At 45.6% G+C, this 13,598-nt stretch overlaps 1 protein-coding gene across 11 annotated transcripts in view; it reads left to right on the forward strand.

The window, feature by feature from the left end:
• GHR (growth hormone receptor) overlaps positions 1-13,598 on the forward strand; it is a 1,023,550-nt gene that overhangs the window by 720,607 nt on the left and 289,345 nt on the right. The gene's annotated exons all lie outside the window — the stretch shown is intronic.

A 13,598-nucleotide genomic window follows, 5' to 3' on the forward strand; every position in this document is an offset into this window, starting at 1 on the left:
TGTGAAAACAGCACGGTTTCAACTACTGCTGTCATTGTGACTCTTATTTTTTTTACTACACGTGGGTATTATTCAATCTGTTTTGAACTCACCCCACAGTGCAATCACTGCACAGTAGATCGTTGCTCTCTTATCAAACCTCTCCATTTGTGGACTCAGGTGACTTTGTGGCAGGATCTCTGATACCTGTCATCTTCACTGCGGATGCTAATGACATCCCAGCATATTTGTCACCGCAAACACAATCTCCCCGGAGGAAAATGGGGGTTAGGAAACGAAAGGGAGAAACAAAGTGAGTTTATGGCTTTTCTTTCCGTAAACACTGTCCTCATGCTCTGGTGAGATTAGCGTTCACTCACCATGGTTCTCAGGTTAGTAGTAATTGTCATTTTTAATGTATATTGAATCTAAAAACAACAGTTGTGCTCATCTCCAAATAAAATAAACAGCACCACCATGTGGCATACTTTCATAGGTGCTGGTGTTGATGTTGACAATTAAGTGCTGTGGCAAGCACCAGAAACCACCAGTTCAAATTAAGCACTGTAATATATGAACAATAAAACCTTTTTCTAAACTGTATCTTAAAGTCTCTGCTAAACGTCACCACTATGCTCCCACAGTACCTTTGGAGGTCTTACTTGATGCTCTTGGGAACATATGATGTCAGCGATAAGACTAAGCAGAGGCTCGATATATAAACGGAAATGGACAGCAGCAGAACACTTATGGGAATCACAAAGAATATTGCAGGGAAACTACATTTAATAAGTAAGATAAAGAGGCCGGAAACTCCCACAGGGAAGGAGGACAAAGAAACAAGGGTGCAGGAACTGAACGGTGAATAAATAAAGTTCAAGCAGGAAACATACAGCCAAGAAAACTGTGCAACAAAATGGGTCTCACCGCTGACTCTCATACTTTCAGAGAAGTTTCCAGCTCTGTAATCATAGCATTTTGATTGGTCTGAGTACTAGTGAGGTGCAGGTCTGGCAGTTTTGTGTGGATTACTGTGCGGGAACTGTGTTCTCGTCTCCCCACTCTTTTTACCCTCTATATTAATGGGTTAGTAGCACACCTGAACCAATGTGAGGTAGAAGCTCCCAGTCTAGCAGGCATCAGGGTTCCCGCACTGATGTTTGCAGATGATACTCTCTAAGACTACTATGGAGTTACAGAGGATTCTGGATAGCTTTGACATCTTTTGTAGACAGTGGGGGCTGGAAATAAATGTTGCACAAACAAAATATATGGTCTTCAATTCCTGCCATTCTACCAGACCAAACCCAAGCTTAATGGGGCTTTTTTGGAGCGAGTGCATACTTCCAAATACTTGGGTCTGATAATCACATAGCAGCTGGACTGGGGTCACCATATAGACAGGTGCAGGCTTAAACTAGAGCATCACACAGGGGGGTTTGGCTAAAGTGCATCGGAAATCTTAATGTTCTCTACATTCTACCAGTGCTACAAATGTACAGACAGCAGGCACAGGGCTCTGCTCTATGTGGGGCCACTAGGACCCAGCTGCCCTATCCGTAGTGGGAAACCGGTTCTTGCACCAACTGCTGAGCCTCCCCATCAGATCTTCCCCTCAGACCTGATTAGGGCCTGAGCCCAATCTCTGAAGGAATAGGAATGCGATCAATTCTATACTGGAGGAGCATTTGAGCCACCCCGAACCATTCTCCTATCGCCAGGGGTTGGAGGAAATTCTGGGCCTCCCCAGCTTTAGTAATATATCAGGGATTCAGCCAGTATGTTAGAGAGACCCTCAAAAAGTCAGGCAATGGGATTTTGTGGGACAAGCCGCTTTCACCTCTGTCTATCAACAAGTTAGCCGTTAAGGGGAACTATAGACAGAATAGACAGAGCCTAAAGCAGGTACAACCCTCTCTTGGGTCTTTGACTGATGCTTTCCTCTTGGTGAAGGATACCTTCCAGGTGGAGCGGTTCCTTGAAGAGACTGAATCCGCGGCTGCCCGGAAGCTCTACCTCCAATTTTGTTATGGTACACTTCCACTCTTCTCTTTCACCATAAACTGGGCTCAGGCAGGTGACCCAACCGAGAAGGCCTGCCCTTTCTGTGGTGGCCCCAAGGAAACAGAATAGCACACCCAGTTGTTCTGTCCATCCTACTCAACAGGGTGAAGATAGTGGTTAGTCCCGCTGTGCCAGATTGTGGGAGTCAGGAAATCTTCTAGGGTACTCCGAATACTAAAATATGATACAAGGCAAAATATTGTTTTCGCGGTCTCTCGCTATTTGCTAGTAATGATGAGGATCAGGCTCAAAGTATGGTCATCTAATGTTGTTCCTGTGCCCACAGAGGTTGGGTGCCCATATTGATTCTCGCTTTACTGCAGGAACCTGCACTTTACTGTTTTGGCGAGTAAGCCAACTTATGTACACTTCTGACGTTTCATTGTACCCAAGATCACACTAATTGCACAATTTACCTAAATTCCTCGTTGGGTATTAATTGTTTTATGACTATGCTGTTTTAACTGATTTATTACTTTTTTACTCTATTGTTGGTAACCAAGTGTATGATGGCAATTGCTTGATGACATTTTATTCCTTTCATACTCTATGTATGTTTATCTGTTCTTTTATCGCTACTAGCCGAAATAAAGTTTATGTTGATTGGTCGGAGTGGGAGTCTTTGGCAGTAGGCACTCTTCCTGTTCCCCAGCCCCTGTCTCCATAGAATGTTATTTCATACCATTAGCCTCTCCATTTAAGCTGTTGTTTATGCTTCCTACAAGCTGTATGACATCTTATGGAGAGATGTCTTCTACTAACCCCGACCCGCTAGAGTTGATGGAACCATTTCTGTCTTCTGTCAGCTAATCATTCTCATGTTAAGTGTTGTATTCTTGAAGGCAGAGAAATATGGTTGCCATAAAATAAATGTTGAAACTAGCATTTCTACTTATGCTCAACTGCATCATGCTTGTTTCCAATGCATGAAACAGTCAGAAAGACTCATCACACTGGTTCCGAGATTTAGAAAAGAACAGGTGGTTTCAAAGTATTGCTTTGATACTGGGTTTGTAGGTCACCAAATGAAAACATTTAGTAGTAGCTATCAGGGTTGTACTTTGTTATAATTTTTAGGTCGAGCAGACCTAAAAAGCATGCTAAGCATGCTTTTGTCTGCGAAAGATCTTTTGCTGGCGTGTCTGGGGGAATGTGAGACGGTGTACAAGCACGAGCCTCTGCCGTCTCCGATTTGCCCTCGAGGGCGCGCACGGCGCTGTGCACATCCCCTGCCTGCCATTCACATGCTCTCGCAATTACAACACCACACACGCATGCGCACACACACACACACACGAGCGCCCATGCACACATGCACATACATACAGAGACACCCCCCGCCCCCGCAGCAGCACACACAGAGACACACACACACACCAGCGCACCTACACACACACGCACACACACATACATACATACAGAGACCCCCGGCCCCCGCACACATACACAGAAGCGCACCCCCCACACCCCCCTACAACTAAGGCCCACTTACCGCCACTCCGGACATCTGCAGCCTCCGCGGGGCTCTTTCTCTGGCCAGGCACTCCGTGGGCGCGGGCTTCACAAAACGGAAGTCCCGCCCCACAATAGGTTTCGTTTTTGCCAGTGCGCGTGTGCGCGCACGTCTTGTTTTTTTTTGCATACCTCACTGTACTCCATAAATGCAGACTCAGCAACATTTTTTTTAGGAAATGATTTTTGATGTACGGCAAAATCGTCCTTCTAAGAAAAATAATAGTAAAAGTTATCTGGCAAACTGAACTCTGTACGAGGCATTTTTTCCTGAGACCCCTTGATCTTTTCAAAGCAACTGAACAACAGTCAGTCATCTCTTACTGAAAAATGCATGATTTTGTCATATATCACAATAAAAATAAAGCCTTGTGCATTTATATGGCGCTCGTGACCGCAGTTAATTGCGATTATGTAACACTATACGCACTTAGGAGTTCTGCCATTGGCTGTAAATAACAGACGCCGACATTTTGTAGCCCTGTATTATTCTTTGCCACTTCGTAGCGCTGTCAGTTACAGGTGGGTTTCCATTTTATGAAGCTGTGAATAGGCGGCGTCGTGCTGTTTCATTGGGCTGTAAATAGCAGGCTTCGGTTGTTCCGTAGCGCTGTAAACAGCAGGCGTGTTGCTGTTTCTTAGTGATGTAAATAACAGGCGTACAGTTGGTTCGTTGCGTTGTAAATAACAGGTGCTCTTCGCTCTGCCCTTCCAAGTACCACTGCCCAAATTAACCGTGCTCAATCAAGCCGTCATTTGTGGCAGAACTCCAAAATGCCTCAAGGTTCAACCAACCTACCAGGCACACAACAAAACAAACACGCACCAAAATAACGGCCTGTGAACCAGATTGGCTGAGGACTAGGGTCCGATTCTGGGCCCAACTTCCCAGTGTGATTACTGCGCACTTGGAAACCGTGCCACTGTAACAAGTCCATGGTGTTTTACGTAAATGGGAACACTCCAATTTGGTGCAACACATTCCCACACTACGGTATAGGATATTCCGTGTGCTGTGGCATTCTTAACAATCGACGGGGCACACTTCAACACTTAAATAATAACTGCACTTAATTTAAGCATTGAACTGCACCAAAAAACAAGCATTTGCAATGCAATAGGTTTCGCATTTACGCAAGTTTAAGCTATTGCCATTGTAAATGACAATGCCTTTTATTTATGTTTTAAAAACAAAAACAAACATAAAAGGCATTGTTAGTTGCAATGTCAATAGCTCAAACTCACGTAAATGCGAGACCTATTGCATTGCAAATGCTTGTTATAATAGCATTGTGCTTGGTTGAGTTCGAGAACTTTTCAGAGACTGTCAGAAAAGCATTTGTGTCAATCAATCTGGCATCCTAGCCACGTATATTCTCGGCAATGCAGGAATAGTTTGCCACAAACTTTAAGTGGAAGTTCATTCGGGCTTCATTCTCAATAGCTTGCAGACAGATATTGTTTGGGTTACCATTTCAGGCCCTTGCATTCATTCTGTATATATGTGGGCACAGAGGCATAGCCTTAATGGGCAGGAGTAAATTTAGCTTGATTGTATGCTGGCAATCTATAACTAGGGATATGGAAGTAGAAGAGATAAAGAGATTCAAATTTGTATGAATCTAATTATTGTTTCCACTTCCTTTCTTAGTCATATTCAAAAATCCACTAGTATATAGAGGTCTTTATAGGTCTCGGCTAGGCAGCGCATACGCTGTCTCGTCGAGAGATGCTGTATACAGTATGGTGAGGGAAGCTCCACCCACTTTCCTCCTTGCTTTACCTATCTTTTTAATTGGCCCAAATATTAAATTCTGCATTGTGATTGGTTTCAGGAAGTTAGTCCCGCCTCCTGACGACCATGTCGTCATTTTTCTCTACCCATGGCTATCAGCCCCTTTACTTTAAAAACTCTTTTGTTCCCTTGCCTCCCCCGTTCCCTCTCACAGTTCATCACTTCTCTGCTCACCACAATCCCCCCCTCACTCCCTTTCATGTCTTTTTGGATGCCTGCACTTTGTTTAAAATGCTATAGGGCTCGCTTAAACTCTATTTTGCCTGATTTGTCTTCAACACATGTGCAATACAGACGTTACCTGGAAGCGGAAGCGTGGCTAAAAGAAGGCAGAAGGGTGAATGTCAGCAGCAGCATGGCGGCTGTAAAGCAAATGCGCGTCCTGCGGTGCGCTTTACAGAGGGCAGGCATGAGCCTCAGCTTGTTTGATTGGCTGTCAGCCCCTGTGGCTCTACAGTGGTTTAAGGTTGGCTGAAGGAATTCTTGACATTTCTCCATTGGCTGTTGGAGGTTGCAGAATGGACATAGACTGTTAAAGTATTTAGCTGCTGCACGTCACCGCCTTCCGGCAGTGGGCAGGCTCTAGTGATGTCAGGGAAGCTGCCTGCCTCTGCCTGGTTATGTAAGTGAGCTGGTGCTGGGGCCTTAGACAGCTGGAATAGTCCAGTGACCCGTGTGAACGGGATCGGTGCTGGTGAGTAGACCCACCCCACAAAACAGATTTGTTCTGAATGGGTTCTACCTCGCCGCAATATTCAGTTGCCAAAAGCATGTCAACTCCTATCCGCTATCCCCCTTCTACCTTTTCCTGACTCTGCTCCATAGCAGCCTGCTTGGGCCCCACCCTGTGCCGCTACTGCTGACTGGCCCTTGTGCATTCACGGCGCTATTCGTTTCTCACATCTGGAGCGTTCCGCTCTTGTATCATCCATCTTGAGCCTGCTTTCTGCCGTAAGTCGCGGGGAGGACAACAGTAGACTGGCAGATTGATGCTTGCTTGGAGTGACTGCCCATCCCCTCGGAAGGTCTCCGCACAACCGCCTTAGAGACTGGACTGCCCCCCTCCCCCAACTGACCACTGACAGAGATGTGACCCTTTAAAAAAAAGAAATCACTCTATTTAGTGTTTCGGCAGAATTATTGTGGTGTGAACTGCCAGACCCTTTTGTATGCATTGCAGAACGATGGGTTGGTTACTTACGGCCTTATTTCGAGAACTACATGCTTACGTTTGCAGAAGTGCCCTTTCGTGCGTTGTGCTCATCTAATGTCAGACTTGGGGATTGGATACTACAGTAGATTTAAATAGCTGCTTATTTATGGAATTTGTATTTCCACAGCATACATTGTGATTCATGTGGATATTTAGCACTAAGTTGAAACTATAATGCCCAGGCTGTATTCCTCATTACCTGTATCCTTAAAATCAATCTGATGATTCCTCACTTGATGCCAGGCTGGATGCTTGTGATATATTGGTTGTGGTAGCGTTGTGCACTTTTTGCCTCTTTGTTGTCCTGGGATTAGAGCCAAGTCTATTTGTTATGTGTGAAATGTAATGTTGATTATTTACGCCGCATTGTACATGTTTCTTATGCAGAGTATGCTTTAGTGTTCTTCACAAGTCAAGCCTTTGCTTCTGAAACAATGCTAGGATCTATTAGACCATGCCTCGCTTGAGGCCTCGCCTATTAAGTTGCTGACTCTAGAAGTAAAGGACTCTAATTCCTATTTGTCTCTTTCCAAGGACTGGTTTGATTGGCCTTGGGGGTTCATAGAAATCCATGCATGACCACTAGATGTTTCAGCACCCATGCTAATGTGCTGCATAGCTAAATACATATAAGGTGCCGAAGCCTAGACTGATTGCATTGCAAATGCTTGTTTTATAAAGACGGTCCAAAAGAGACTGCAGTCCGCAATCCTTGTAACTTTAGTTATTCTCACAATAAAACATCTGAAGAAGAGGGGTAGAATCATTGCACCATATTATTTTACATCCCAATTGCACTTTTCTATTTAGCATAGGAGTAGTGGAAAAACGCATGAATTGGCCGTTGAAATGCATTGAACTGTACAAGTATAATGAATCTATTTATCAGGAACCCTATTGGAAAAATTTACAATTTTATAAGTAGTGTTGGTTAAATATATTTTGTCCAAGGTATGCATTTTTCCTTATATAGTTGCCCCCTTCCGACAATAAACAATCTTTTAAATATTCGGTTCAGTAATGCATTCAGCTAGTTATCCCTTACCTCTTAAATTAACAAGGATTAGATGCCTATATTTCGAATTTAAGCAAACTTAGTTGTTTGCATAAATATAAACTGTGTTTCGAGGAACATTGTTGCAAATCCACCACAGGTAATAGTGTCACTATTCTTGTTACGTTCAGTAAAGGTTTCAGTAATTTAGAGCTCAACCCCTCGTAGCTATGGCACAGAGCAGACAGGCTTAATTTACAAAAATGTGTAAAGCATTTGGAAGTAACAAAACAGTTAAAAAGTCAGAAACCCAACACAATAAAAATCCCACTCAAATTTATAAAAATAGAGAAAAAAACAGGGGAAAGCATTGTTGTGAATTATTAAAGCTTTAAATAAAAATCACACCAAAACCATAAATGACCAACTGTGGTCATCTACTTGCAATTGACCGGTACCGAGGTGCAAATTGGGGCCGGCCGTGAGGAAGCGCGGGTCAGATACAGGAACCAGGTTTCTGCTGTGAAAAAGTTACCTCCTAGCATTAATAGCCTTCAGTGAAGCAGAAAGTGGGGCCCATACCGAGAGGAGGTGTCAACAGATTCCATCATCAAGAAAGTGCTCTGGTGAAACCTTTGGTTTAGGTGGGAAAAGCTTTGCCAAGAGAAATTCAAATTTTTGCTCACAGGAGATCTTTGGTGATGATCGGGTATTCTCTCTTTTTTTTTTTTTTCCTCATTTTCTACCCTGGTCGTTCCGTTGAAGTCTAAAGAGAGCGACACACTGCCTCAGTAAACTGGATAGCAGGGCTTATTATTCAGCCAGCCTCGCCAATCAGTGATGTCACAACCTCCAAGACCTTCGTACAGAGACCATAGGGGAGCCGTTTGCTGCACAGATAATCTGACAGCCAGGACAAAGCCTGATAAGACTGTATATACCGGAAGAGGAAGAAAAGCAGAAGGCAGCGTAATCATTGGACCTTGGGGGGGGGGGGGAGACCCATCTGTAGTCTCACTGTTGGTCCCACTTCATAAGGTACCAAAAGGCTCTTTTATTTTGGTTGCCTGATCTCATTAAGTCTAGCTTTGACACCTGCAATACTGATGCCCGCCAATCAAGTAGAGAGGGTGATGTTGAGTCCTTCCATTTTTTACAAATTTCTCTCCTGGCCAAGAGGATGGAATAAAAAAGATGATGTTTGGCAGGACCCATAACCCCATATTGCAAGTGCGGGATTTATCATGATTAGGCGACCCAGAGAAGACGAGAAAAGAGAACTTATAGAATCCCATAAGAGAGACAAAGAAGGGCATTCAAAAAACATATGTAAGTCCGAGGCAGCTATTGCCCCACATCTTGCACAAGCTACCGGTGAGTCTTTGGAGAATTTTGAAAGCCTCTGTGGTGAATAATAAGCTCTGTGCAGGGTGAAGAGATGATTCGTTCGGAGCCATGCTGGTTTGACAATATCCTACAATAGCTTGAAGGATTTAAGCCAAAGGCTTCCCACGTCGTGATCCAGTAGGGAGCTTCCCCAGAGTTTCTCGGCCAGTTCAAATTAACCGTCAATCTCCTCTAAAATTGAATGGTACCAAAACGAGATCTCCTTTCTGGACGGAATTTTATCAAGAAGTTGGGACTCAAGATGGTTACCGCCCCCTACTGGGAATCTACTCTTAGTGATGGCCTGTGAGTGAGCCCAGCTAGCTATCTGTAGGTATTTAAACCTAGAAAAGTTTGGACCTATTCTATCACTAAGGGATTCCCATGGTACCAGACCTCCTTCTACAAACAAATCGCCCTAAACTTCCAACCCTGCCTCTCTCAAGGGCAAAGCGAGGCTGTCCTTAAGCCAACCCGGGCCCCCAGGTGAATCCCACAGAGGTGCCTTACTAGAGAAATACCCTAGTCTTACAGAACTCCTGAGCTTGGCCCATGTTCTAGCCATGCCCTGCAAGACCTTTAGTTTTATTTATTTTTAAATTTGGGATCCCCAAATTTAAACAAAAACCCCTCCTGTGCTAAACTTGCGCCAATAAGCATGGCCCTAAACATGCAGCCGATCCCGATATCAGTGGGCATCTTCAATAGCATGCGGGAATGAGTAAGTTGGAATGCCCATGCATACAATTGAAGATCCAGGGCTACAAGTCCTCCCTTTTATCTCCGACGCCTTAGTTTTTTTCAGGCAATCCTGGGTGTATGCTGAGCCCAGATAAATGAATTAATATCACTCTGTAACTTAGATAGAAGTGAAGTTTCAAAGTAAAGAGGAATAGTGTTAAACAAAAAAGTGATTTTTGGTAAAATTGACATCTTTATAAGATGTACCCTTCCCAAGATGGACAGGAGTAGTGAAGACCATGATCTCATGAGTTTCCGACAATCTTTCGCTACTGCAGAAAAATTTGTTTCAGCAATTTTATTAACATCTTGGACAATATTTATTCCAAGGTACCGCATTTTTAAGTTGGGCTGCACCATTGCCACTAATTCCTTGTTGTTCCACTCCATGATCTCTGTTTTAGAGGCATTAACCTCATAACCAGAGATTTCACCAAAATCCTGAGCCAATTTGATGACCGATGGAAGGGCTGTACACAGTTCTGAAGAAAAAATCAAGATGTCATCAGCGTACAAGGCCACCCTCTTCTCCCATTCCCCGTACCTAAAGACTTGATATTAAGGTCATCCCTCAGTCGTTGGGCGAAGGGTTCAATATATAGGTCAAACAGGAGAGGGGAGAGAGAGCATCCCTGATGTGTTCCCCTTGTGATGTTAAATGGGTCTGACAGTGCTCTATTCACCAAAAGGCAGGCTGAGGGATTCAGGTATAGCAATCTCACCGCTCAACGAAACCCGTCTCCGATGTTGAATCTACCTAAGACCCCCGACAGGTATGACCAATTCACCCTGTCGAAGGCCTTAGTAGCGTCGAGCATAAGAACAGCCAAGGGGAGAGAGTCAGTGGATACAATATCAATCGCCCCTATGAGATCATAAGTCAATTCGAAAAGTTGTCGGCCCTTGACAAAACCCCTCTGGTCTTGGTGCAAGATGTCACCTGCAACCAACCCCAATCTATTGGCCATAATAGAGGTAATGATTTTATAGTCAGCATTGTTGGACCTGGGGTTACCAGACCACATAGGGTAGCCTGACACAGAGTAGGAAGGTCTTTCCAAAGGCCAAAGTGTTAAGCTTGCGTCGCACCCTCACAGGAACCCAGCGCGCATCCACTCAAAAATGACACTACACCAATTTAGAAAAATACGGTTCACTTTTATAAAAATCCTTTTATGCTCTCTTATTCCATCAGACTGTTTGTCGCTACTCACTTCAAGTATTTCTCCCACAGTCAATTCAACAATACATTGTTTCTTAAACTCAATGGGTTCAACAAGTGCATTATGTACTTTATAATAAAGGCAATTTCTTAGTTGATCTGACTTGGCACCCTAGATAGAAAGAGTCATTCACCTTCAAAGGAACAGGGAAGTAACCCCACGCACTCAGATGGAAGTTTACTTAATGCCACCTGCGTAGTTAAATCGAATTAGGTGATTGTCAAGGAAATGCCAGAGTTAATTTTTCCCTTCCCCCTCTGTAAGGAAAAGAATAGACATCAATCTTAATCATTATCAGAATTATAATGGTTCAGTAAACTCGTTGTGCACTAGCACCCTGCTTTACTTTACTATTCAACATTAGTTCAAGATCAGGTGGCTTCACAGTCTCAGTTTGTTTGTCTTGCCAGGACGGCTCCTACGATCAGCACGATAAAGTTAAATAGTATTCACAAAAGGGGGGGGGGGGTCTCACCCCTGGGACCTTTAGCTTCCGATCTCAGGTCTTATACCAGCCCCCAGATCTCTCCCTACTTGTGGTGAATAGTGTTTATATCTGACTCCGCCGCCTCCGTCATTCGAAGGAGACCGGAGTTCTCAGTCAGCCACTCTCTGCTCCCAGCGACGCCTCCCTCGCAGGACGGGCCGATCTACAACAGGGCCTACACCGAGGGGAGGTCGCGCTGGTACAATGGTGCCGTGGTATTCACCTCGACAAAGCCTTTCGTTAAGCCGCCTCTGTCGCCTTCTTAGCGAGCTGCACCAGTGGGCAGGCGCGGGAGACTAGCGGCTCTCCTCCGGTCCTGAGCGTACGCTGCAATTCTCCTGTTACCACTCTGCCCCCTTTTAGAGATTAGTTGTCACTCTACAGGGCCTGGGCGGAACCGCGCCTTCTCAGCCTCCCCGGCCACTCACTTCGCTTTTCCCTCAGAGCAGCCAACGGCTTCTGGGTGTCTTCGCCACCAATTCCTTTCCCTCCTTCCCAACCTGTAACTACCTCCGTCCCTGGCTACGCCACCAGGCTTAGGGCTGCGGGACAGGCAGCTTACTCCACGGGGACCCCGCTACCTTTCACCAGGTTTCACGTGTGGAAGACGACCACTCGATAGTGCTGCTAAGCACAGGTGAGGGGAGGACAGATGGGACCAGCGTGGGCGGAATATGGTTGAAAGGGGGGGGAACCGCTCTCTCTGTCCTTTCTCTACCCTGGCAGGGCTTTCAAAATTTCTAGGTTAGTGCTCGCTCTCTGGACAACGGGGCAGAACTTCCTCTCAGCTCACTCCCCTAAAGTCTCTCAAGTTCACCCCAGGCTAGGGGTCAGTCTTTCTTGACTCGTGAGGACCTTCTGTCCAGGGACATCAGAAGCGCAATCTAGCAGGGTCAGGTCTGCAGGAAGGGGGAGCGCTGACAGCAGTAAGGAGGCAACCCTTAAAAAGAAGTCAACCCTCTGAGTGTCCTACCCCCCTAGCGCCACTGCCTGTACTCCAACTGGCTCTCTCTGTATGACAAAATGGCCGCCCTCAAGTTGGACTTTTATACCCCTAGTCCCAAGTGTCCAGAATAGGCCAGAAGGTTCTAGATCCCACATATAAGTCTATGGGCCAGTCCCTGAGGTAATCAGTTGTGGCAGTTACCAGCCACCATTTTGTATGTCTAAATTTTCATCTTTATAAGGGACAACTAGGCCTCAATAACGTTATGGGGTTAAGGTAGCACCCACCCCCTATAACAACACCAAATATTTTCAGTGGACATATAAAAAAAAATGAGAAGTACTAGGAGGCAAAAAGGGACAAAATAAATAAATAATAGGAGGGACCACCCAAAGGCCCACAGGTCTAACACGCGTCCCCCCCAGCTGAAAGTGGGGAGAGCTACCCAACCCCTTGGGAGTTCTCATCACTAAGGTGGAAATATCTAGAGAGACCGTCTGCATTGGCGTGGTCCACTCCAGGCCGATGTTCCACATGGAAGTCCATTCCCTGTAGGGAGATAGACCATCTCAACAACTTGGGATTTTCTCCCTTCATTTGCATCAGCCAACGAAGGGGGCGGTGGTCAGTCTGAACCAGGAAGTGCGAGCCAAATAGGTATGGCCGCAACTTCTTCAGAGCCCATACCACTGCAAAGGCTTCCCGCTCAATTGCACTCCACTTCTGTTCCCGGGGAAGCAGTCTCCTGGACAGGAAGACAACAGGTTGATCCAGACCCTCTTCATTGAGTTGCGATAACACTGCCCCAATGCCTTGCTCTGGACAATGAATTCTTTGGAAAAATCCGGGGCCCTTAGGACTGGTGCTGCACACATTGCTTGTTTCAACTTTTCAAAGGCTTGCTGACAAGCCTCCGTCCAAACTATCCGTTGAGGTTGCTTCTTGGATGTAAGCTCAGTTAGGGGTGCCACAATGGTGCCATACCCCTTCACAAAGCGACGGTAGTATCCCGTGAGGCCCAGGAAGGCTCGGACCTCCGTCTGGGTCTGGGTCTTGGGGGGCTTCCAGGCCATGATAGCCTCAAACTTCGCCTGGAGGGGCTGTACCGTTCCCCTGCCCACCAAGTGGCCTAGGTACACAACCGACCCTTGCCCGATCTGACATTTACTGGCCTTGATTGTCAAGCCAGCCCGTTTCAGGGCCTGGAGAACAGCTTGTAGGTGACACAAATGGTCCTCCCAACTGCTGCTGAAGACGG

This window comes from Lissotriton helveticus, chromosome 2_1 (assembly GCF_964261635.1).
Source record: "Lissotriton helveticus chromosome 2_1, aLisHel1.1, whole genome shotgun sequence".
Classification (NCBI taxonomy): Eukaryota; Metazoa; Chordata; class Amphibia; order Caudata; family Salamandridae; genus Lissotriton; species Lissotriton helveticus.